Here is a 22,824-nt window from a genome sequence, read left to right on the forward strand (position 1 = left end):
GGAGCGGTGCATCCGCGCTCACCTGCTACAGAGAGGACGTCTCGGGCAGCCGTGAGTACGCTGAGAGCCCGCCGCAGGAACTAAGGACCAATTCCGTTGCCCGCATCACATTGGCCTGCTAACATTAATGGTCCCTTTACGTCATAGGTGTCCAACTCAGGTCCTGGAGGGCCGCTGCCCTACATGTTTTGCAAGTTGCAAGTCTCCCTGTTGCAACACACCTGTTTCAAATGAACAGGTTCAATATCAGGTTTCTGAAGAGCTTGCTGATGATCTGATCATTTGAATCAGGTGTGTTGCAACAGGGAGACTTGGGAAAACACGCAGGGCAGCGGCCTTCCAGGACCTGAGCTGGACACTTATGCTATGTTATGTTATGGCCGCGATTTTACGGCAGTGTCGCAAAGCAGTGGTTGAGTGACTGCACACACCTGTTACGGCAGTTGAGTAAAGGCCGTTGACGAAGCAAGTCGTCTCCTCGCGTTTTCGGACACGACGCTTTACTTTGGGTGTTTCTAACGAGCAGCTGGATATTGGTATAACGTATAAATATGGTACACGATGTAATAATACACTAGACGTCTGAGAATAGCTTGAAGTTAAATGCAAGTACTCTATCTGCCAGCAGAGGGCGCCATTTTTTCCCTCTCGCGTTCCCTCGGACTAGCTTTGCGAGGCCAGCAGAAAAGAGAGCAAAACGATGATAAATAAGCTCATCAGTGCGACCATGATGAATCGAATAGAAAACAAGCTAGGCCAGGATGTCTAGACTAGAGGAAAGTGTCATCCAGGGAACGAGAAATCTGTCAAGGTGGTACCCCAAAGTGCACTGGAGGAGATGCGGCAGGTAAAATATGCCAAGCAGTAAAACATTCACCAAAAATTTATATTGAAGTGTATATTCTGCTCATATTTAGTCATGATCTATAACATTCGCATATTCGCAGCGATATTCTGCGTCCTTGAAGCAATCATCACTTAAAATTGGAACACTCAAGACCTTGTAGAGACGCACAGACATAAGACCAGTTGATACAAGCTAAGAATGGGTTTAGGAGAAACGATGCCTCACCATGAGTTTTGGTTAGCACCCTTCTGATGATATAAATATGTTGTGAATCCCTTCCTTCTTCGCACACGTGACCGCCGCACTCATTGTCTGTAAGCCGCGGGTGCCGGAATATTCTGCAAATAAACCCTTCGAAGGTACTGTTTATCGACTCCAGCCTTGTGTTTGGATAACTAATATCCTCCTCGTCCAAAATCCAACAAATGGCGGGCATTATCGAAAATCAAATGAAATTCTATTATCATATTTATTCACATTTTATTCATATTATCATGTTAATTCTCCCTGAGCAGTACTAGCAGCAAAGTTGTGTGTTCATCCAACTGTTTTTATTTAATTATTCTTGACCCACTTTTGGAAGTGAAGCAACGAGTCACCTCCGAATTCTTTTGAGCTCAGGTTTTGCTGTCTTGTGCTTGTACTTGTGGCTATTCGGGCCAAAGTGTGTATTTGTGTGTGTTTGTGCCAGGGGGGGGGGGCATCTGTGTAGTGTCCCCCCCCCCCCCCCCCCCGTGCCATCTGTGCCTAAGAGTATGGATTGGAGTTGGTATGCAAATAAAGGGCAAATCTGCACACCTTCACTGCCAACCAGGCTTATCTCACTACGGTCTGACTCATTGGGCGTTGCCGTTATTCTTGTTGGGACAAAACAACAACAACAACAAATAATGCTGCTGTTGAATAAAACTGCGTGATGCTGACACTCTTGCTAGAACTGCTTGATACCTAAAGAAAAGTACAAATAGCATTTTAAAAAAAAAAAATCTCATGGCATATTAAAGTGTCTTTTCTCACGCGTAACTAGAACACATCATGCTAAATAACGGGAGATATTATTTGAATATGTAGTTGTGTGCAAACTTAGTGTCCAACTTGGGCTTTGATTGCGAATCGAATATGTATTTCACGCGATAAAATTCACAGTATTTTATAAGTTATGTATATAGAGTTGTATTTTTCTGTCTCTCGCCATAATCCATAGACAACCATTAAGATGTTTGTTTATTAGTTTGTTTTTTTGAGCAGGGGATCAAATAATGACTCTATATATGTAAGAGTTTCCCCAAAAATTCCTTATTCGTACCCTGGTGACTGAAGTTGCTCTTGTGCTATTGTGTCTGGAGTCATTGCTTATAATTCCATCCAAGATTTGTCGAGAACTCCAATGCAAGTGATGCAATCGAGTGTGAAAGATAAATACCCGAGCAAACAAACAAACAAACGGAACATTTCATTAACCGTGCAATCAAAACAGAAGGAAGTAAATACAAATGAAAAAGATCTCCAATTATGCCTAAAATTGCTTCAGTGAATAGGAAAAATGCGGTGCGCACAAAAAAAAAAAAAAACCTCTCCTCTCCTGGCAGTACAGCTCAAGGTTATGCTGAATGTCGACGCCATGGCACTCATGAACGCCATACTTTTTTTTTTAAGCTGAATTTGCAACACAGCGCATTCTATAATATGAAAGTTTGATTATTTTTTGTTCACAAGTGTTCTTTTTAATTACTTCATTTACAGATTTTCTCATTTGGAAGTGTCAACAAAGCATTAGTCATAGCTCAGTTTTCATTCGCTATCCGTTTGTTTACTTGTATTGAAGACATACTTTACCAGCTTCACCGCCCCCCCCCCCAAAAAACCCCAGACACGTCCTTGTATTGGTGACCTTTTAACAAGCTTCATTTCATGCACTCCTTTCATTAGACTGTGCTCTGATCACAAATTCCATTTGGCACAACGATGCGTCCACATTGCTGGTCTGGCTCCACATCTAGATGCACTTTTAATGTGGACGATGCAAGCGTTGAAGAAATCTCAAGTCCCCTTGTTTGTATGTGGGAAAAAAATTTTGAGCACGTTGCACAATATTTATGATTGGGTATGCTTGGCATTGACTACACGTGATGATCAGTCACATCAACAAAACATACTGCAGTTGAGGTGCCTGCACCCGAACGTTTATGATTTTGAAGCCTATTGCAAAGCGACCCAGCATGGCAACGAAGGTAACTTCATTTCTTGCTCTCTTTTGATGAGTCGAATGAGGAAACGTATGACGAGATGGATTTACAAGAACCAATTGCAGAACAAAGGCGGCCCAGTAGCCCAGTGGTTAGCACGTCGGCTTCACAGTGCAGAGGTACCGGGTTCGATTCCAGCTCCGGCCTCCCTGTGTGGAGTTTGCATGTTCTCCCCGGGCCTGCGTGGGTTTTCTCCGGGTGCTCCGGTTTCCTCCCACATTCCAAAAATATGCATGGCAGGCTGATTGGGCGCTCTAAATTGTCCCTAGGTGTGAGTGTGAGCGTGAATGGTTGTTCGTTTCTGTGTGCCCTGCGATTGGCTGGCAACCGATTCAGGGTGTCCCCCGCCTACTGCCCGAAGACAGCTGGGATAGGCTCCAGCACCCCCCGCGACCCTAGTGAGGATCAAGCGGCTCGGAAAATGAATGAATGAATGAATGAACAATTGCAGAACATTGGATTTTGGTCAAATGGACGTACGGATTCGAGGCTTTGTGCTAGCGGGCTAGACTTTATCTTCAAATGTGTTTTTTAAGCTCTTCGATAATCGATGTGAACCTGTGAGCCTCCTACCCTATCGCACAACACCTACCTACCTACCAGAGGTTCTGTGTGGACTTCTCAAACAGCCCTCCTCAAAACTCACTTGTATTCTTTGGCGTTGGACTCAGCATGACTTAAGATTTGTTCTTGATTTTACTGCTTGGTGCTTTCTACCGCCTTTATTACCGATTCGTCTTACCGTTTATTGTGTATGTTAAATCGCTCCATGTACAGCACTTTGTATGCAGCGATGGCTGTTTGAAAGTGCTCGAGAAATACTCTTGACTTGATTTGACTTTCGCGGTCCGAATCAAGTGACCCAAAAAGACTCTTATCTTTTACCTTGAGAGGGATGAATTTGTCTCAACTTTTGACTTTTCAAAGACTCGCGAACTCTGTGCTTGCTGGTCTCATTTACAAAAACGTGTAAAGACATTGTTATCGTTTCACTTCCCTTTGAACAGCACTGGCCCAATCTGGAGGAAGTGCTGGACAGACTCCCAAGCTTCTGGCCATCATCTGGTATTAAACCGGACCCAGACAAAGTTAAAACGCTCAAAGATTTCAGCACTCCCGCCGCAATGAAGCATGCCTGAGAAGTTCCTCGGCTCGTTGAATGAGTTAAAAGTGTCTGCCCCAACAATTGCTGTGAGAGGCGCCTTGCTGGACTGTCACCATGATCGCCTCACTGGAGGTCACCTCTGTGTTTCTAAGACTTTGGCCGGACGGCTTTTCAGGTTTTTCTGGCCCAAGATGAGCGCTGATGTAAAACTTCATGCTCTGTCTGCCAGTTCACTAAAGTCAAGTCAAAGAAAGTCTGCAGGTATTTATGATTCCCATTGTACCTCAAAGACCTTTTGTGGGTGTTGATTTCATTGGCTTACACTGAGACTGACACATTAGACTTCTGAAGAGAGTCCGGTAAGATTCGAGTTGAATTCAAACAGCGTTGTGACATATATAGCAAGTGGTTTACAGACACATGAAGTCCTTCCTATTCAGTTTCTCCAAAGCACAGTTTAGCATTTAGGCCTCCAGGCAGCGGCTGTGTTAATAAAACATAAGGAAACCAGCTGAGGTCATACTTGAGGTCAGACTGAGACTGTGTTGAATATCGGAAGCGTCTTGCTTGATGTGGCTGCGAGCAAAGGAAAGAGTCGCGACACATTCCGGATGTACGTCACACACTGCCAGTGTGGGGACGTCGCACGTGTGGCTCAGCTGTGCACGGGTATGCGTGAATATTTCCTCCAAACGCGCCGCCGCTGGGTGGAATGTTGTCGTGTGGCCGCTAACGCTTTGCTAGGTGCTTGTGGTGTTGGGTTTCAGTAGGTATCTGCGTTTGTTTTATGTCACAGCCCCTCCCTTTGGGGGAGATGACAGTCCTGCTTCGCCTGAGGGGATGAAACCTGAGATAGGGGAGAGCTTAGGAATAAACAACAACTCCTTTATGAGGCGGGCCGCTTGATGCTTTCACACATCTGATAGAGCGAGAGAGACAAAAGATTTTCTGGTTAGGGCAGTGGCTCCCGAAAAGTGGGATCCCTGCTGTGCGGCCCTTTTAATGGGGGCCACATATGGTTAAGCCACAACGAAATAAGTTTACATTTTAATTTCAACATTACAGTGAAAAGAGCTTTAAAATGTCCAGCCAGAAATCGTTTTTATAACTAGTAGCCCGTGGATCAGTTCATGGGTTTAGCATACTTTAAGAATTTGAAACATGCGTTTTGTTCATTTTAAAGATGGTCAAATAAACACCGTTATAAATAAAAGCCGCAATTATGTATCACTAACATGAGACATCTTACAGAAAGCATGTAAATGGCAGGAAATGTCGCCCCCCCCCACACACACACACACCGCAATAGTCACATTTCCACAAAGTAGATGTGGACGTTTTTGTTTGTTTGTTTGTGTTGTTATTAAGCAATTACAAACCCAAAGTCTGCTTTAGGTCCGGACCAAACAAGCAATCTAAAGGACTTTTCTGGTGCGAAAACACCCGCAAAGGGAAACTCAAAATCACTGCAGAAGTAAATTTAAAAAAAAAAACATAATACACTACATTACAATACATGCTGATTTATATAGTAATTAATTAGTAATTGATATATAATTACCACAATCAAATCCTATCCTGAAGTACAAAACGGGTAAATAAATGGCATTTAAATTAAAATGTTCCTCGAACAATTTAATGAACGTGATCATGATAAATCAATGATAAAAGTATAGTTTTATTACCCCCCCCCCCACAAAAAATAATAATCACGCAGAAAGACTCAATTATCTGAATAGTTGTCCTTACTCAAGACTTCAAAGCAAATTTGAATCCGAGATGGTTTTTATGTATTCCTAAATGTTATTTTTGACTGATGATTTGAAACTCATCTTTCCTTTTTGTTTTGTAACGCATCAGGTGTTTGAGATATTTTTAATTTTTTTTACTTTTAAGATTGACCTATAAAAGCTTGCACCGTACGGATTTTACAACGCATAGTAATTTATAGCGCCGATGTTTCAGGAAAAAAAAAATCCACCTGTTGCTGAACATACTATGTTAGATATTATTATTATTATTATTATTACTACAGAAATGCGATTTGCTCGAGAAAAAATAAAATAGGGCAGATTCCAAATCAGGGCAAAAAAAAGTAATGAAATCTAAAAAAAAGCTTACTTCCAGATCTTTTTTTTTTTTTTTTTATGGTAAAAAATGTTGACCAGTGTTATTTGAGAGGTCCAGAGGGTGGGCCAGAAAATGCCCTCCACTTCCGGACTAACCCATTATTATTTTGCATCAGTCAGTTTATCCAATTCCTCTTTAAAATGTCATTTGATCGGATGCGAACTATTCGATCGATGGCGCTTTAAGAAGTTAAGAAGGCGCAGCCGCTTCGCAGCACAGCTCGTAAATGATTGCCACAAACCCGGGCGGTCTGTCTGCATCCTCTCCATCTCAACTAGAAGCTGTCTCCCGTGCCGCGGCCAGGTCCTTCCAAGGCTGCACTTCAACCGCCAATTTACCAACTCGGTTATTTCAAAGGGCCTTTCAAGAAACGTGGCCTTCTTTCTCTCTCCCCGAATAAATTTGGAAATGGCTTGAAATCGAGAGAGGTGTTCAGATCGTCTGCCATTGAAGTGATAGACGCAGTGTTCCAATTCTGAAATGAATTCATTTGAATATTTGTGTGTCACAATTGCTGCAGTGTTGTTTTATGCGTTGTTTCCCTGACTTCCTGTTGCTGCTGGCTTTTAAATTTGCCATTGGAGCAGCCGAGCGGGAGTGGCTGGCATGTTGTTGTTTTTTTTTTTCAATGGCCTGTGTGTAAGGCATAAATGATTGTTGTGTCAGGAATCTGCCTAGCAACAAGTGGCTTGGCAAGACTCTTTTCTTTTTTCTTTTTAAATACTTTTCAGCAAGTGACAATGTCCAGCAACTTGATGTAAATTAAGCACGTGTATTTTATCCAATATTATGAACATGTTGCCAGATAGCTGAATTCCTTTTTTTTTTAAACTTCAATCGAGAAAAATGAGTTCTGAATTCTACATTTTATAGAATATCAATAAAACGAGAAAAAATAAGCGTTGAAATGCTCGTGTATCTTTCCAAAAGAGTACTTTTGGTTTATAACGGCAATGGCTGAGCAACTTGTCTTCCTTCATTGTAGCGAGGAAAGTTGAAAATGTTACAGCCGGTCATGGTTGTCAGTGTTTTTGTTTGACGCTGCTTGGGAGTTGCTGTCAGCTGCTTGCTCTTATTCTCTTGGTCCATTGAAAGAGTTTGGGCGCTGCACTCTTTCTTTTGTTGTTCAACACAGCCGTGTGCCTCCACTACAGTCAGGTCCCTTCCCCCCAGCCAGCTCTTTTTTTTTTGCCACCCATGCTCCCATCTCTCTCTCTGTCTGTCTCTCTCTCTCTCTGTCTCACTCCATTTCATCCATCCAGGGTGACGCCAGTCACCCCGCCCCGTTCAACTCAGTCCTCCGCGTTCATTTCATTCCTGCTCCCATTCCGCGCATATTTCGCATCCTTGGAGGGACCCCGGCGCATTTTACGCACTCAGCACGTCCGATTCTCCGTCAAACCAAAACCGAGTGGACGCTCCCAAGTTGCCGGAGGGGGACCTTCCACATGCTGCGGATGCACCCGTGTGGGCAAAAGTGGGGGAATTTAGCGATTACACGACCAATGAATCGAGGTAAGTTTATCCAGGCGGAGTCCCCTCCTCCGCTTTTCGCTTGTAAACCGCCGGACGAACCGCTCCAAGTGCTCAAAAACAGTTTCGTCGACATCGAAGGGGGAAGGAAGATAAACTCACTCACATAAAACACGTTTTTTTTCAGTGTATCTCCGAGAATATGAAAGTATTAAGTGTTTGTCGTGTGTACCTCAGAGCCTCCGGTGTCGCTTTCCTTCCCACTTTTTAGTTGTTCTTCCCAAGATACAAATGTTGTTTTCTTCCCTCAAACGGAAGCTTCGGTGGGGCTTTCCGAACCGTGGCTGGCCGGTTCGTAGGGGGGGAGCTTGAAGGCATCGAAACACGAAGGCAGTGCGGGCAGTTGACAAAGCTGAGAGTCAATGGAGGACTTGTTGCATCGGCGGCTTTTCTCTTGCTCGCCAGGCGGGGAGGAGGGAGGAGGGCGGGAAGGAAGGCAGGCAGGCAAGCGGCGGGCAGGCCCCAGGCACGGCACACACACAGGCCACAGCCTCCCTTCACCTCCACGCACGACAACATGCTCAGAGTACTACTATACTACGTTACCCCCCCCCCCCCCAAAAAAAGACTTAAAAGGTGAAATTACTTTAGGAATGTCACTTTGTTATCACGTTGTGAACTCGCTGAATTAACGTTAATCCTTCAGGCGTCAGGGTTTTTTTTCACAATAAAATTATTCAGGTTTGATTTTTCAAAAGAATACAGTTTGAAATTGCTTCCCCAGAGAATGGTATATTGTAAGTGTTGCTTCTTGCAATGTTGCTGCTTTTTGACACTAAACGGAAATGGTGATTGCTTCCATTCATTATCCTTCAACATTATGCCAGAAAATCATCATTTATTATAATTGTATTATCTCCATTGGTATGTTATTGGAATGACTGTTTGTAATTCAAGATGTCAGGATTTCTGTGTACTTAGTATTATCTGTAGGTTCGATACAAATAATACGCAAGCGTCAAACTGCTCAATGTGGAATAAAAATATTTGACTGGCAGATACGGTCCAACACATTTAAATATATTTCATGCTTTTATTATATCTTCAGCGCATGATATCCGATCAGTATTTCTCCCATAATGCCGTTGTAGGGAAAAAAATGACAAATCGTGAATTACAGACATCATGATCAAATCATAAAATGACGAAGACACAATGTTTACTTCCTTAACTAGAGGTTCAATGCAAAAAAAAACACATTCCAACACCCCAAGAAATTATGGGATAAAAATGTTTATCAATTAAAATGGACCAGTAGATTTCAGCGTATTTTCAAGTACATTCAAATGTGTTCGCAAATACGTTCAAACATATTTAAACACGTTCAAACGTACTTGCGACGATGTTCAAACAGATTTGCCAATCAAAATGTTTTACTCCGCAATGGCATACAGTTTAGAACTAACATTAGAGTAATTAATGTTTTATTGACTTTATTAACCCCGCCTTTCACCCAAATACAACCCGGATAGGCTGGCATGCAGTACAGAAAATGAATGGATGGACAATATTCAATTTGCCACTGGGAACCGGTACATCCAATTGTGACATTTAATTACCATACTTTGGTGAGCTAATGTTTGAGTTACTCTTGTACGGGTCACAAGTAACAAGCTCCACAGTACATAGATTGAAATGCATCATGAAATACTCTCAGTTTATGTTAGTGAGTAAAAAAAAAAACTGATCAAGATATGAGCAATATCAAGTGAAAATGAAAATCATATACTGTATCTCCAAAATAAAAATAAAAAAATTGCAGGCTAGCCTAGCTTAACAGGTAGTAGCAGCTCTCTATTTCCACAGTATATGTGATATACAATAGAAGTGAAAGGTGACATGTTTAATAGGGATTTTACAAACGTTGATGTGGTAATATTGGCCATTTCAGAAAATATTCTTGCTTGATGATGTGTTGTTGTTTTTCCAGACATTTGCATAACAATAATGATCTTCAAAAAACATATATCTCCATCCATCCATTTTCTAATTTGCACAACCATTCACGCCCACAATCACACCTAGGGACAATTTAGAGCGTTCCATTAACCTGCCATGCATGTTTTTGGAATGTGGGAGGAAACCGGAGCACCCGGAGAAAACCCACGTAGCCCCGGAGAGACGATGCAAACTCCACACAGGGAGGCCGTAATCTAACCCTGCATATACAGTATATATATATATATATATAATGTATGTCTGTGTATGTATGTATGTATGTGTGTATATGTATAGATATTCAATTCCAGCTGTGGCCTCCCTGTGTGGAGTTTGCTTGTTCTCCCCGCGTTTTCCTCCCACATTCCAAAAAACATGCATGGCAGACTGATTGAATACTTAAAATTGTCCCTGGGTGTGATTGTGAATGCAAATGGTTGTTCGTCTCTGTGTGCCCTGTGATTGGCTGACAATCGGTTCAGGCTGTCCCCCGCCTACTGCCCGAAGACAGCTGGGATGGCCTCCAGCACCCCCTGCGACCCTTGTGAGAATAAAGCTCAACGGAAAATGGATGGATATATGTAGCGCATGTAACGCTTGAAGATGAGCAAACAACAATAATTTCCACACGAGACAGAATTCCTAATGATCGTCATTTATGTGAGTTTTTTTTTAAACTACCATTAACCACCGTGCACTGTAGTATATACTCCTTTTGTAGTTGACGCTAAAAGGAGTTGTTACATTCAAATATGACAAAGTGATGCTTGCACAGTTTTTTTATGTTGGATTTTGTTTTACTTGTTGCACATATTTTCAGTTACAGTATATAGTTTGTGTTATTTGGAAATTTGTATCCAAAACTTGCCATGATGATTCCCTTACAATGATGAATTTGTTGCGAAAGTGTAACTACATATTTGTGTGTGTGTGTGTGTGTGTGTGTGTGTGTGTTGGGTCATTGTCTTTGCTGTGTCCAGGCTTGGGTGTGTACAAAGCTTTTCAGTCACCCTGGGCAAACAGCCTCCTTTCGTTTCCCCCATTTTCCTGCTCTCCTCCTCCCCCTCCACCCCCAGCCTCTTCATTCCGTTGACATCTGTTTTGAGTGCTCTGTGCACCTGTAGACTGTGGAAGCGTTTGTGTGCGTGCATGCGTGTGTGTGTGTGTGTGTGTCCGAGGAAGGGGAGGACGATAAAGGGAGGTGCAGAATGCAAATCCAGGCGTTTGTTCAGGGACTAAGCAACGCAGACCGGCTGAGTAACGACCATTTGGTGTGTGTGTGTGTGTGTGTACGTGTATGTGTTTGCCTCTTGCTGTCCCGGCCAGGCAGGTCTATTGTTGCAGCAGCAACAGGCGTCGGTGTATGAGGACGCACCATATGGCCTCTGTGTGCTTTAGTCACAACTGCTGTGTACTTGTGCATGTTTGTGTGTGTGTTCATGTACTGAACCAATGCGGTCTCAGTATGGTGGACTTGCTTGCTGCAAGCTGCTCCCTTTTTCTGTCATCTGTTGTCTCATTTCTTGACATGAGGACAAAATCTGGCATCCAGACCTTTTTTTCTTTTTCAAAGACGTCAGATATAGTCTGCCTGACTGGCAAATCATTCATAATCCTTCACGTTAGCACACATCAACAGGTCATACTGCAAATGTGGGAATAAATTCTTGTTTCAGGATATAAACGGGGTCCCTGGTGCCCCTTTCATCATTTTATTGAAAACACTTAACCTAAAACCCGAAGCAGCTGTAATTCCTGGATCGCAATGACACAATTTACTCCAAAATATCATGATGTTGATGCTAGTTTCCAGGAAGGGTCCACTTCTTAAGTATAGTGTACCGTCAATGTGATCCCTGATCGTCAGACAGTATGTGTGGGGAAAAAAACAACCAAAAAAACAGTACTTTTTTACAGGATATGTAATGAAATTTAGGGACAGTTTATTAGAGCAACACTCTTGAGCGAGTGGGTGGGATCCGAGGGGTGCAGGGGGCAACGGGAGGAGCGGGGGGGTGGCAAAGGGAGGGTGGGTTTTGGTGTGGGAGTTTGGTCGGCTTTGTTTAGGGGATAGGGGGAACAATGGGCATCATCCTGGGTGGGGTGGGGGACATGAGTGGGTCTGCTTATGGAGGTGGGGGTTAGTTTGTGGCTACAGGAGGGCGGTTGGGGCCTGTGCTAGCTTGTCTGACTGCCCCGGCACCCTGTCACTCCTTTCCCGTGCTCGTCTGTCTTTCAGATGGTCTCCAATTGCCATTTCTGAAATTTGACCCATAATGCACCTCTTCACATCGTAAACGGCGAGATTAGCTTTGTCATTGGTGCAGCGGAAGACATAATGCGTCACTCGGGGTAAAAAAAAAAAAAAAAAACAAGACATTGCTCCTTCTTTTCTGATCATGATACAGTGATCCCTCAGTATTTCGCGGTTCATTTATCGCGGATTCAGTGCATCACAGATTTTTTCAAAGATATTTGTAAAAAATATTTTAAAAGTTTTTTTCTCTCATTTTTTTCATATACATGTGATTCGCTGTTGTTTTGCGGCTTCTCGCGGACTGTTTGCGGACTTTTGCTGACTTTAAAAAAAATATATATATATATATATATATAATATATATATATATATATATATTTGTAAAGAAAAAATAGATATATATATTATAATTTTTTTGTTTTTTGTAAAGAAAAAATATATATATTAAAGAAAAAAAATATATTATATATATTTTAAAAAGAAATAAAAATATATATATATATATATTATATGTATATATAAAAAATATTTTTTTTTTCTTTACAAAAAACTCTTATATATTTTTTTTTTCCTTGTAAATGTTAATTGGTCGCTACTTCGCGGATTTTCGTTTATCGCGGGTGGTTTTGGTTCCCATTAGCGATTACTTCATACAAAATATTATTAATATAATTATTAATAATATAATATAAGAGAAAAGAAAAGACCTGCCCTTTGATGCGCGCTGAATTGAAGTTCTATGTGGTGTATGCCGATGTTTTGCCATATACAGAAGATGCACCAAAGAGATTTTGTGCCATTTGAAAGACCGTTTCTTGATTTCGAATGCTCAATTGTAAGATCTCAGTGCTGCACTGCATTCACAGAACAGTTCATTTGGTAGGCCAAAGATAACTTTCTTTGTCAGAAAGGTACTCATTTGACAGCATTTCTTAAGAGGAGTGAAGGTTTTGGTTGTATGTCACTGTGTCGTACAAACTTACATTTTTTTTTATGTGTTTGCTAAAGGTCTTTTTGTACAACTGTTGCACTAATAAGATTTGCTATTAATTGCTAATGTTGTTGTGGTGTTCTGGCAAAATATTCTGTGCTGTGTGACAACGGTGTGGACACCAGAACCGGTTTTAGCCGCCCAACATCTGTGTGACGGGGAAAAAAGGAATGTGTCTGATTCTGCCCCATTTGTCTTCGACCGTAGCAGACGCGCAATTCCTGTCATTCTAATCGTCTGCTATGAAGGCTGCCTGAAGAGACGACTGATCGATGTTCATCTTAATCTTGATTGACAGCTAGCGTTGACTACCTTGCCGCTCATCAGCTATTTTATGCAACGTTTGAAACTTAAATGTAGTTGACCCAATTAACCCTCGTAGTGCCCCGCTTGTAATAAATGTAAAATGATGTCTTTGAATCAAAGGCAAAGGCATTCAGAAAAACACGAGAGAGCTGAAACTTGATGGAGGGGTTCTAAAATGGCCTAAATTTCATGACGTCACCGGCTGATAATTCTCAGGCATTGCAGCAATAATAAAAAAACGTTTTGATACCTTAATCTTCACAATTTACATATTTTGCAGCATAGAGACCCATTATAATTCATATTTTTGAATGCCTCGTAAACCTAATGTGTATACATGCATTTCACGCGATTTTTACGTCAATCGCTTTGTTTTCGCTTGGACAGACGTATGCATGCCACATTGTTGGGTTGAGGTCATTCGAATTTTGCAACTTTAGGTGGCATCAGAGGATCGCAAATGAGTTTGCCTTTTTGCAGGAGGCTTCAAACCAACGCATTTTACATGAACACGTCCGGTCGGGACTGTTAGTGGGGCTTGGTTCGGACCTCCAGACACAATTTTTTTTCCCTTTTGCAAAAAATAAAGAATAAAAAATCCCAAAGAACTAATAAAAACTATATATGTATGGATAGCACAGATGCCTCTGAACATTTTGAGTGTTTGAAAAAAAAAAAGAATGTTTTTATAACACAAAATACATCATTACAAAAATTGTAAAATGCGTAACTTAAGGCCTTTTTAATTTGGAGCACACAAGGGTTAAAAAAAAATAAGCAAAGTTTTCAACATGTGCAAAATAAATTCAGAAAAAATATTGTGGTAAAAGACAAGTTAAATTTCCTTGCCATAGGAAAACTCCCTAAAAGGTGGTGTACATGCCATACAATAGTTACTGTAATTTGAAATTCACCTTTTCTAAACATGTATCTCCAATCTGCAGTTTAGTTTTTTTTAACTTGATTTGACATTTTAAAATGGCTCCATATCCAACCCGTCTCGATGTATGCCTTCATCGGTGTTGTCCTGAGCCCATTGCTTTGTTGGCTTGTCGCCAGGAGATAAAGCGCAGTGACTAACCCTCCCTGGGAAGCCTGAATCAACCTCTTGTTTCCTGAGCCCAGCATGCGGCGAACAGGAAGTGGGGATTTCAGCTCCATCTTGCTTACTTTCGCGGCTGGCCGAGCTGACATGATGTGCGCTACCGACTGAGAAACGGCTTTTTCTTTGTTGCCTGATTCCTTCTTCGTACAACCTTGATTTGTGTTGTCTTCAGCTGACCCAGCGATGACCCATCAGTCTTTGCTGTCCTTATGTTGTAATCGAATAGGACCTCGTCAAAATGTTATCAGATTGACCTGACTGTAACAATGAGTAGGTGATGTTAAAAAGATGTCATTTTTATCAGAATGATTCAAAATAGATTTATAGGCTTTTTGGGGAATAGAGCTCTTTAGTACAATACAACGCATCTTTATTTATATAGCAGCAGCCTAAGCAGTCAGTGTGTGATTAATCAAATTTATCATTCTAATAATTTGTAAAGAATAAGGGGTAGGACTTGATAAGTTTTTCGACTTCCTCGTACTCCCTTTGAACACTTGAACTGCACTAAGCTAACATATGTATGGAGGGTAAAGACACGCCCGACTCAGAGATGTCAATTAGTTATGACACGCCCACTTGTCCATCACTGGCTGCAGATGATCACATGACATTGCTTGTCCAATCAGTGCGGTGGGAAGTTTAGTTTGCTCAGTAGTCAACATGTGACTGTCGTGAAAAAAAAGTATGCTTATCTCTTGAAATTTTACTTACTTTTTTTCTGTTTTGAATAAATGAGGTGTTTTTTTTTATATATCTTGAATTTATTTTAAAAATATATTTATTTTTCACTCATGAAGGGTTCAGCGATCTTTGTCATTTGATAGTTATCAGAATGTCCTTCATAGAAACGTCAACACTACAGTGTTGACATTTTGAAGTTTTATTTTTAAAAAGGAGAATTCCTATAATCCCTGAAGGGAAACGAAACACTGCTGTATCTGATCTGTTTTTGGGGTAAACCCAACCAAACATTTGCATGCGCAAACAGATTTTAGGTGTGATGGCTCACTCAAATGGCGACTGCACTTCTGAGCTGAGCCTGGCTGGTTGGGTGTCTTGCTGAAGGGCACATTGACAGCAATCAGGAAACGGGGCCATCATTTCTCCAGCAACTAGTTGCAATTTATTTGAAGTGTGAACTAGCGATGACAAATCGATGGAATGAGCTAATGCGCCCACAAATTGTTAGTCTCTGAACGCGACCATAAGCACGAGCCAAGGAGCATCTCCGTTGCATAAAAAAATAAAATAAAATAAGCCAGACCAAGTCTTCAGCAAATATCTGCACAGCTAAACGAGCCGAAAAGAGAGTAATTCCTCTTCAACATTTCTAAGGAAAACATCGATGGCCCAAAATTGACTAGCACCCCCCCCCCACCCCCCCGTGCATGTGACTTCACAGAAAAGTCTGAAAAAGTGGACGTGTGGAATCGGTGATGTGAAGAGAGAAGTGTACTGACTGCTTGAATTCAAATCTCTGAGACACATTTGTAAGGCTGTTCTCAAGCGAATGGCAAACAGAGCCAGAGTTGAATTGTTGTTCTCAAAGATTCGTTATAAAAAAAAAAAAAAAGGAATCCCTTGCCTGTCTGTGGCTGACTATCTATCAGTGTCAAAGGTCATGTCTCGGGTTGAGGCGTGGAGGTTGTTCTTATGCTTCTGGGAAACTAAACACCTGAACGTATCTCAAGCTGAACTATCACTTCTTCCAATAATTTGACATTTCTTTGTAAAATAAAGTTGGCTACAAAGAAAACATTCACTAACATGCTATTCGGTGTGTGTAATAGCGCACTCAACAGGTGTATCTCTGTTTTTCAGGTCTTGTTTCTTTTTGGTGTCTCTGTTCTCCAGAGCTTGGTAACATCTCGATTTTTTGTCCAGAGTTGATTTAAAAACGGAAACAACGTCCCTCTGTTTCATGACTTAGATTTGTTCTTGATGTTACTGCTTGGTGCTTTCTACCGCCTTTATTACCGTTTCGTCTTACTGTTTATTGTGTATGTTAAATCGCTCCATGTACAGCACTTTGTATGCAGCGATGGCTGTTTGAAAGTGCTCGAGAAATACTCTTGACTTGACTTGACCTCAGCTATGGATGAGAAGGGAGAAAACATCCCAGCCACAAAACCTTGTGTCGGTCTTAAGTTTCAGCTCTTTTTGAAAACACGTTTGATTGGCATTGATGATCGTGTCGGTCATGTCAATAAAGCTCGTCTGCTAACCCTCAAATCCGGTTGCGTTTTACACGGCTTCCGGAGAGCAGAACAGGAAATGAGCAGATTTGATAAAAGCTTTCGGATTGTCTAAAAAGCGACTCCATGTACACTTAGACACTGTAGCATGTTTTCTGGATTTCTATCAGCCTGTGTGTGTGTGTGTGTGTGTGGTTGGGGGAATGCAAATATTCGATGGAAGAGGATCTAATTGTGGTGGATGTTCGGGTTGCTGTCGTGTTATGAAATGTTCCTATACGTACGCGCTCTCACACACCAGTGTCATTCTCGGTATTGCTCCTAAATTCACACTTATTAAATGGTGTTGCTCCACCTCTCCTGGCCTCTTTCCTCTGGTGACACCGTGACAGATATTGTTTTGTGTGGTTCCGTGTGTGTGTGTGTGTGTGACAGAGAGAGAGAGACATCCGTCCCCACACTATCCACAAGAAAAAGGCGAGATAATGGCTTCCTCTGACTCAGCAAGAATGTGCGTTGACCAGACAAAAGAGTGAAACCTTCTCCTCACATTTCCCATGGAAGAAGTCAATCGGTGCCTTCGTGTGCAGCCTGAGACCAATTACCATGTGTGTGTGTCTGTGTGTGTGTTTGTGCGCGCTCAGTGCTAATGAAGACGTGGTGTTTCATGGGTTTCCTCTGAATCAAAGTTTTCTCACCGCAATAAAAAGCCATGCAGGTCGTATTTATATATATTTACTGTATATTTATATTATAATTATGTTTTTCCACAAATGCCACTTGCTTCTAAAAAAAAAAAACATCACATCAGTTATACAGAATGAATTCAACTATTGTGTTTACACAGGAACCTTATAGATCCGCATGATATGGAAAAGGGCGGCCCGGTAGTCCAGTGGTTAGCACGTCGGCTTCACAGTGCAGAGGTACCGGGTTCGATTCCAGCTCCGGCCTCCCTGTGTGGAGTTTGCATGTTCTCCCCGGGCTTGCGTGGGTTTTCTCCGGGTGCTCCGGTTTCCTCCCACATTCCAAAAACATGCATGGCAGGCTGATTGGATGCTCTAAATTGTCCCAAGGTGTGAGTGTGGGTGTGGATGGTTGTTCGTCTCTGTGTGCCCTGCGATTGGCTGGTAACTGATTCAGGGTGTCCCCCCGCCTACTGCCTCCAGCACCCCCCGCGACCCGAGTGAGGATCAAGCAGTTCGGAAGATGAATGAATGAATGAATGATATGGAAAAGTATTGGAAAGCCCCACCATTACATTTAAATGAGCAAAGAAAGTGGTCTAGGGCTTCTAATGCTCTGCGGAGACTTTTTTTTTATATATATATAAGATTTGGGGTAATTTCTGTCCATTTATCTGTCGGCGAATTTGTAAAGATACACTGCCAAAGCCAGTCCCAAGGCGAACATGGAAAATTAGGTGCGTTGCTTCAAAAATCTTGGGTTTTGTTTTCTGCTTGTGTTTCGACACCTGATGTCATGGATGGACTTGAATATTGACATCTGAGCAAGGATAATCATTAATATGTCGGCGATATAACTGACTGAAACTTCTTTGTGTTTATTTAGCTTATTTAGCAGAGTGCTCTAGGGCTGCAATCCTATGTCCACGTTTTTTTCCTTTTTTTTTTTTTACATCGCTTCTGTGGAAGGAAATATTTAACGGACTCAAGCTGAACTATCACTTTTTCCAATAATTTGACATTTCTTTGGAAAATAAAGTTGGCTACAAAGAAAACATTCACTAACATGCTATTCGGTGCGTGTAATAGCGCACTCAACAGGTGTATCTCTGTTTTTCAGGTCTTGTTTCTTTTTGGTGTCTCTGTTCTCTAGAGCTTGGTAACATCTAGATTTTTTGTCCAGAATCGATTTAAAAACGGAAACAATAACCCTCTGTTTCATGACTTAGATTTGTTCTTGATTTTACTGCTTGGTGCTTTCTACCGCCTTTATTACCATTTCGTCTTACTGTTTATTGTGCATGTTAAATCGCTCCATGTACAGCACTTTGGATGCAGCAATGGCTGTTTGAAAGTGAAAGGAAATATTTAAATGACTGTCTAACACGGCGGTGACAATTTCACCGGCGGCCCTCCTGCGGACGACCGCTGTGGCGGGTGACTTGGCTTCGAATTGAGGCCGACCTGACTAAGCTGCAATATGCGAAGTGCGCAAATTCACAGTGACATCCTTAAATCTGGTACTTAATTTAATGCTTCCAGTGCGCGTGAGCACATGCGCGCTGCTTTTTTTTGCACAGCGTCTACATACAGACTGTATCGTTTTTGGTGTATCGACTGAAAATGACGGCTCCCAAATTTGGCTCGCTTAGCGAGTGGCAACGTAAGACGGCCACCGGTGGTTTATTTCTAGCTACAGTGAGGAGCATCTTCGCTAATTGCCACTGATAAAATAACTTCCTGTACTACAAAAACCAAGATTCCTTGCAAAATTGAGCATGCACCTTTTTGATCACCTGTCGATGAACGAGGTCTGAACCTCCGTCCGGCAATCGCATCGGGTGCATATGCAAAGCATGAGAACAGAAAACTGAAAAATAAAAAAATGCTTTTGATTTAGCGACTTGCTGCTCAATCGGTTACTCTCTGAAAAGTGGAATTTTACTGGGGCCACGTCATTCCTTATTCTGGTGTTTTGCGACTACATATCATAATAGCTTTGCGGTTACCATGACTTCTGTGTCATCTCCAGTGAATAACTCCTTGTCCTCATTTAATGACAACAATCCTTTTTGGAATTGCAACCCTGTGCGCCGCAACCCCCAGAGGCGCAACGCAGCCCCAAACACGGCAGACTAGACTTGCGCTGGCACGGAAATGAAGTTACACCCATGGTGTTCGGTCCCAGTGGCCCTTGTACATCTCATCCTGTTGACTTTGGTGCTCTTGTGTCTCAATTTGGGTTTGAAATTGGACAGTGATTCTAAGTTGGACCAATAGGTGCTGTTGTTCAAGTTGGCTTTTTCTTTTAATCTTGGGCAGCTCGTTAAAGTAAACAGATATGGAGTAGATAACTCCATATCTGGCCTCCTTTCACTAACTCCCCGTATATTTGAGAGTGTATTTTAAGATTCTGCTATTTGCCTTTCATTCTTAAAACCAGGGGTGTCAAACTCATTTCACATACGGCCTCGGTCGATGGCAAGTGGGCCGGACCATTAAAATGATACCATACTCGGCTATAAATAATCAAAATAATATGTCTTTCCTTTGTTTTTGGTCTAAAGAAGCATAAGAACATTCGGAAAATGTTGAAATTTAATGAACATATCTTTTGCAAAACATTTCATGAAGCACCTTAGATTTCCTGAGACAAACGGGCCTAATCAAACATTCTTGGGGCCGCTTCCGGCCCGCGGGCCATATGTTTGATACCACAGCTTTAAACGGTCTCGCCCAGCCCTAATGTGGTTTAATTGTACACGCGCTCTTATAACCAAGGATGTGACTGTTCAGCATTAATCACGTTCAAACTCATATTAAATGGGAGCCATCACGTAGCTGTCATACGTTTAAACTGCCTCTTATTAATCCTAAATAAACGTAAACTGTTCTAGTTGGCTTTTTTTTCTTCAATTTTTTATTTTTGCTGTCACATCTTACAGCACAGAGAAATGAGAAATTGTTCTGATGTGTGTCAGACCTTGTCAAATTCAGGGACATAAAGTACATCAGCAGCGGTAATCTTGAATAATTTCCAACTGTTTGAAAAACATGAGCAGTACGTGAACAATTTTAGGGAGGCCGTTCAAGTGGCTATTCAAATGAAAGCTCACCCGAATCTGCTGACCTACTGAAATATTCAGTTGCTGTAAAACTGAGTGGGGTCCTTGATCTGAAGGCAAAATATGACAAAATATCATATATCATATAATCTAATATATAATCATATAATCACACACACACACACACATGCGTGTCCATGCTGGAAGCATTTAAAATAGATGCTGCCGAGTGATCCAATCGACGAATTAGTGCAGGGAAAGGTAGAGCTTGTGATAAGATTGAAGTCCCAACAAGAATCCAGGTGCAACATGTTTATTTATACCCTCTCGGTGTGCAAACAAGAGCCGGATTTTACACGATTAAAACAACGTGGAGCGATGGAGGCTTTTAGCCATGGGCTTTACATGCACATCAACCCATGCATGTATTTGGCCTGGGTAGCGGTGCTGCGACAAACTAGTAGGCTTCACAGGAAAAGAATGGAACACCAAGGGAGAACGTGAGGGTCCAAGGCAGCTGCAGGATTGTGGCTGGATGCCCTGCGTGTGTGCTGCCGAGGGTTTGGCACTGACACCGTGAAGCCGTCTGTCCTGGCTGGAGTGTCCCAAGCCTGCTTGACAACACACGCATGCACACGCACAAACACACACGGAGAAGATGGGGTAACTCAGGATATGAAGGGCCAGTAGTCAGAGTTGATTGTTGTGTGACTAATGTTTCTCTCCAGCGTCCATCTGTTCCTGGGGCCCTCTCATGCGAGTAGCTCATGAAAACTCCTTTTGGCCCCTTCCATAACTCCCTCATCATGAGCGATAACAGATAAATTCAAAAACGCCCCAAATCATTCAAAGCTCTCCAATGGTCATTTGCTCCATCGTCAAGCTGAGCGTTAATGGAAGCTAACAGTTGGTGTCGCATTGAAAATTTTGCGTGCTTGCATTACAAAAGGCGTTTGATGGAAATTACTGACAAAAATGTACCGTATTTTCCAGACTATAAGTCGCAGTTTTTTAACATAGTTTGGCCGGGGGTGCGACTTATACTCTGGAGCGACTTATAGTGTGAAATTATTAACACGTGATGATGTCATATCACGTTATTTTCACATTAAACCACAAGAGGGCGCTCTTGGCCTGTGTTGATAAATCATCGTCTAACTCCCGAGTTGGGGGAGTTATTTAAAAGTGACACAGAGGATGAAGATTTCATTGGATTTAGTGATTTGGAGTGAAACGGATAGTTTGATAAACTTGTTAGCATGTTTTTTATCCTAGAGTTATCTGAATAACTCTTAATATGTTACTTCGTTACTGACATTATCAGTCATGTAACGTTAGCATACCGTACACTTATTCAGCCTGTTGTTCTCTATTTTATTTTAAGTTGCCTTTCAAGATGACATGTATGTTTTTGGTGTTGGATTTCATCAAATAAATTTCCCCCCAAAATGCGACTTATACTCTAGTGCAGGTGTCACCTACATTTTTGAGGGTGAGAGCAACTTCATGTGTACCGATTGTGCGAAGGGCTACCAAATTGATACACGTCTGAAATAACATATTTGTCCAAAATACCTTCAATAATATGAGGATGTGTTATTTTTAATACTTGATGATTTAAATTGTCAGACTTTGATCGTGTTTCGAAATGTCTCACAGTACTGCCAATGTTTGCATTTTTAAATCATAATTTCTACTAGCAAATCACAATGTCCAGGCACTGGCGGGCTACTCAAGTGGTCTTCACGGGCTACCTGGTGCCCGCGGGCACCATGTTGGTGACCACTGCTCTAGTGCGACTTATGTATGTTTATTCCTTCTTAATTATACTTTTTTTGGCTGGTGCGACTTATAATCGGGAGTGACGTATAATCCGAAAAATACGGTACTTGGTGTTATGTATATGAGCAGGTGATGCACCTGACATACCGTAAGATGAGAAAAATACAACAAACAAACACAAAAAATAAATCAGTCCATGGTTTACTCAAAATGTGCCCAAAGTCAGCCGGGGCTGTCTTAATGTGATCCTGAAATAAAAGTGGTAGAAAATGACGAGTGAAAGGATGAAAATATCGATTTTATGTCCATCTGTGTGTTTACCTTCTGTCACAGAGTGGCACTTACTGTATTGGCCCGAATATAAGACGGTGTGTTTTTTGCATTGAAATAAGGGTGAAAAAGTGGGGGTCGTCTTATATTCGGGGTCCAGACATTATACCCATTCACGACCCTAGATGGCGCCAGATATCACTGAAGCGAATGCTGAACTTGACTCCCCAGGCCCAAGCAAACCCTCGTTACGAAGAATAAAAAATAAAAATAGCGGTAGCACAAAGAAGTAAAATAAAAAATAGCGGTAAGAAAGAAAATAGAAGAAAATAATAGAAGAGATAACAGAAAACTGAGAAACGTAG

The 22,824-nt window shown here is 41.7% G+C and overlaps 1 protein-coding gene and 1 long non-coding RNA gene across 2 annotated transcripts in view; one reads left to right on the forward strand and one right to left on the reverse strand.

The window, feature by feature from the left end:
* The window catches only part of LOC127598394 (uncharacterized), a 164,867-nt gene that overhangs the window by 102,430 nt on the left and 39,613 nt on the right, over positions 1–22,824 (reverse strand). The window lies entirely within an intron of this gene.
* LOC127598329 (transcriptional enhancer factor TEF-1-like) overlaps positions 7,567–22,824 on the forward strand; it is a 40,806-nt gene continuing 25,548 nt past the window's right edge. The window contains exon 1 of the mRNA XM_052062134.1: positions 7,567–7,843. The gene's annotated coding sequence lies outside the window, so the exon portion shown is untranslated. The remainder of the gene's footprint in view (positions 7,844–22,824) is intronic.

Source organism: Hippocampus zosterae, chromosome 3, assembly GCF_025434085.1.
Source record: "Hippocampus zosterae strain Florida chromosome 3, ASM2543408v3, whole genome shotgun sequence".
NCBI classification, from domain to species: domain Eukaryota; kingdom Metazoa; phylum Chordata; class Actinopteri; order Syngnathiformes; family Syngnathidae; genus Hippocampus; species Hippocampus zosterae.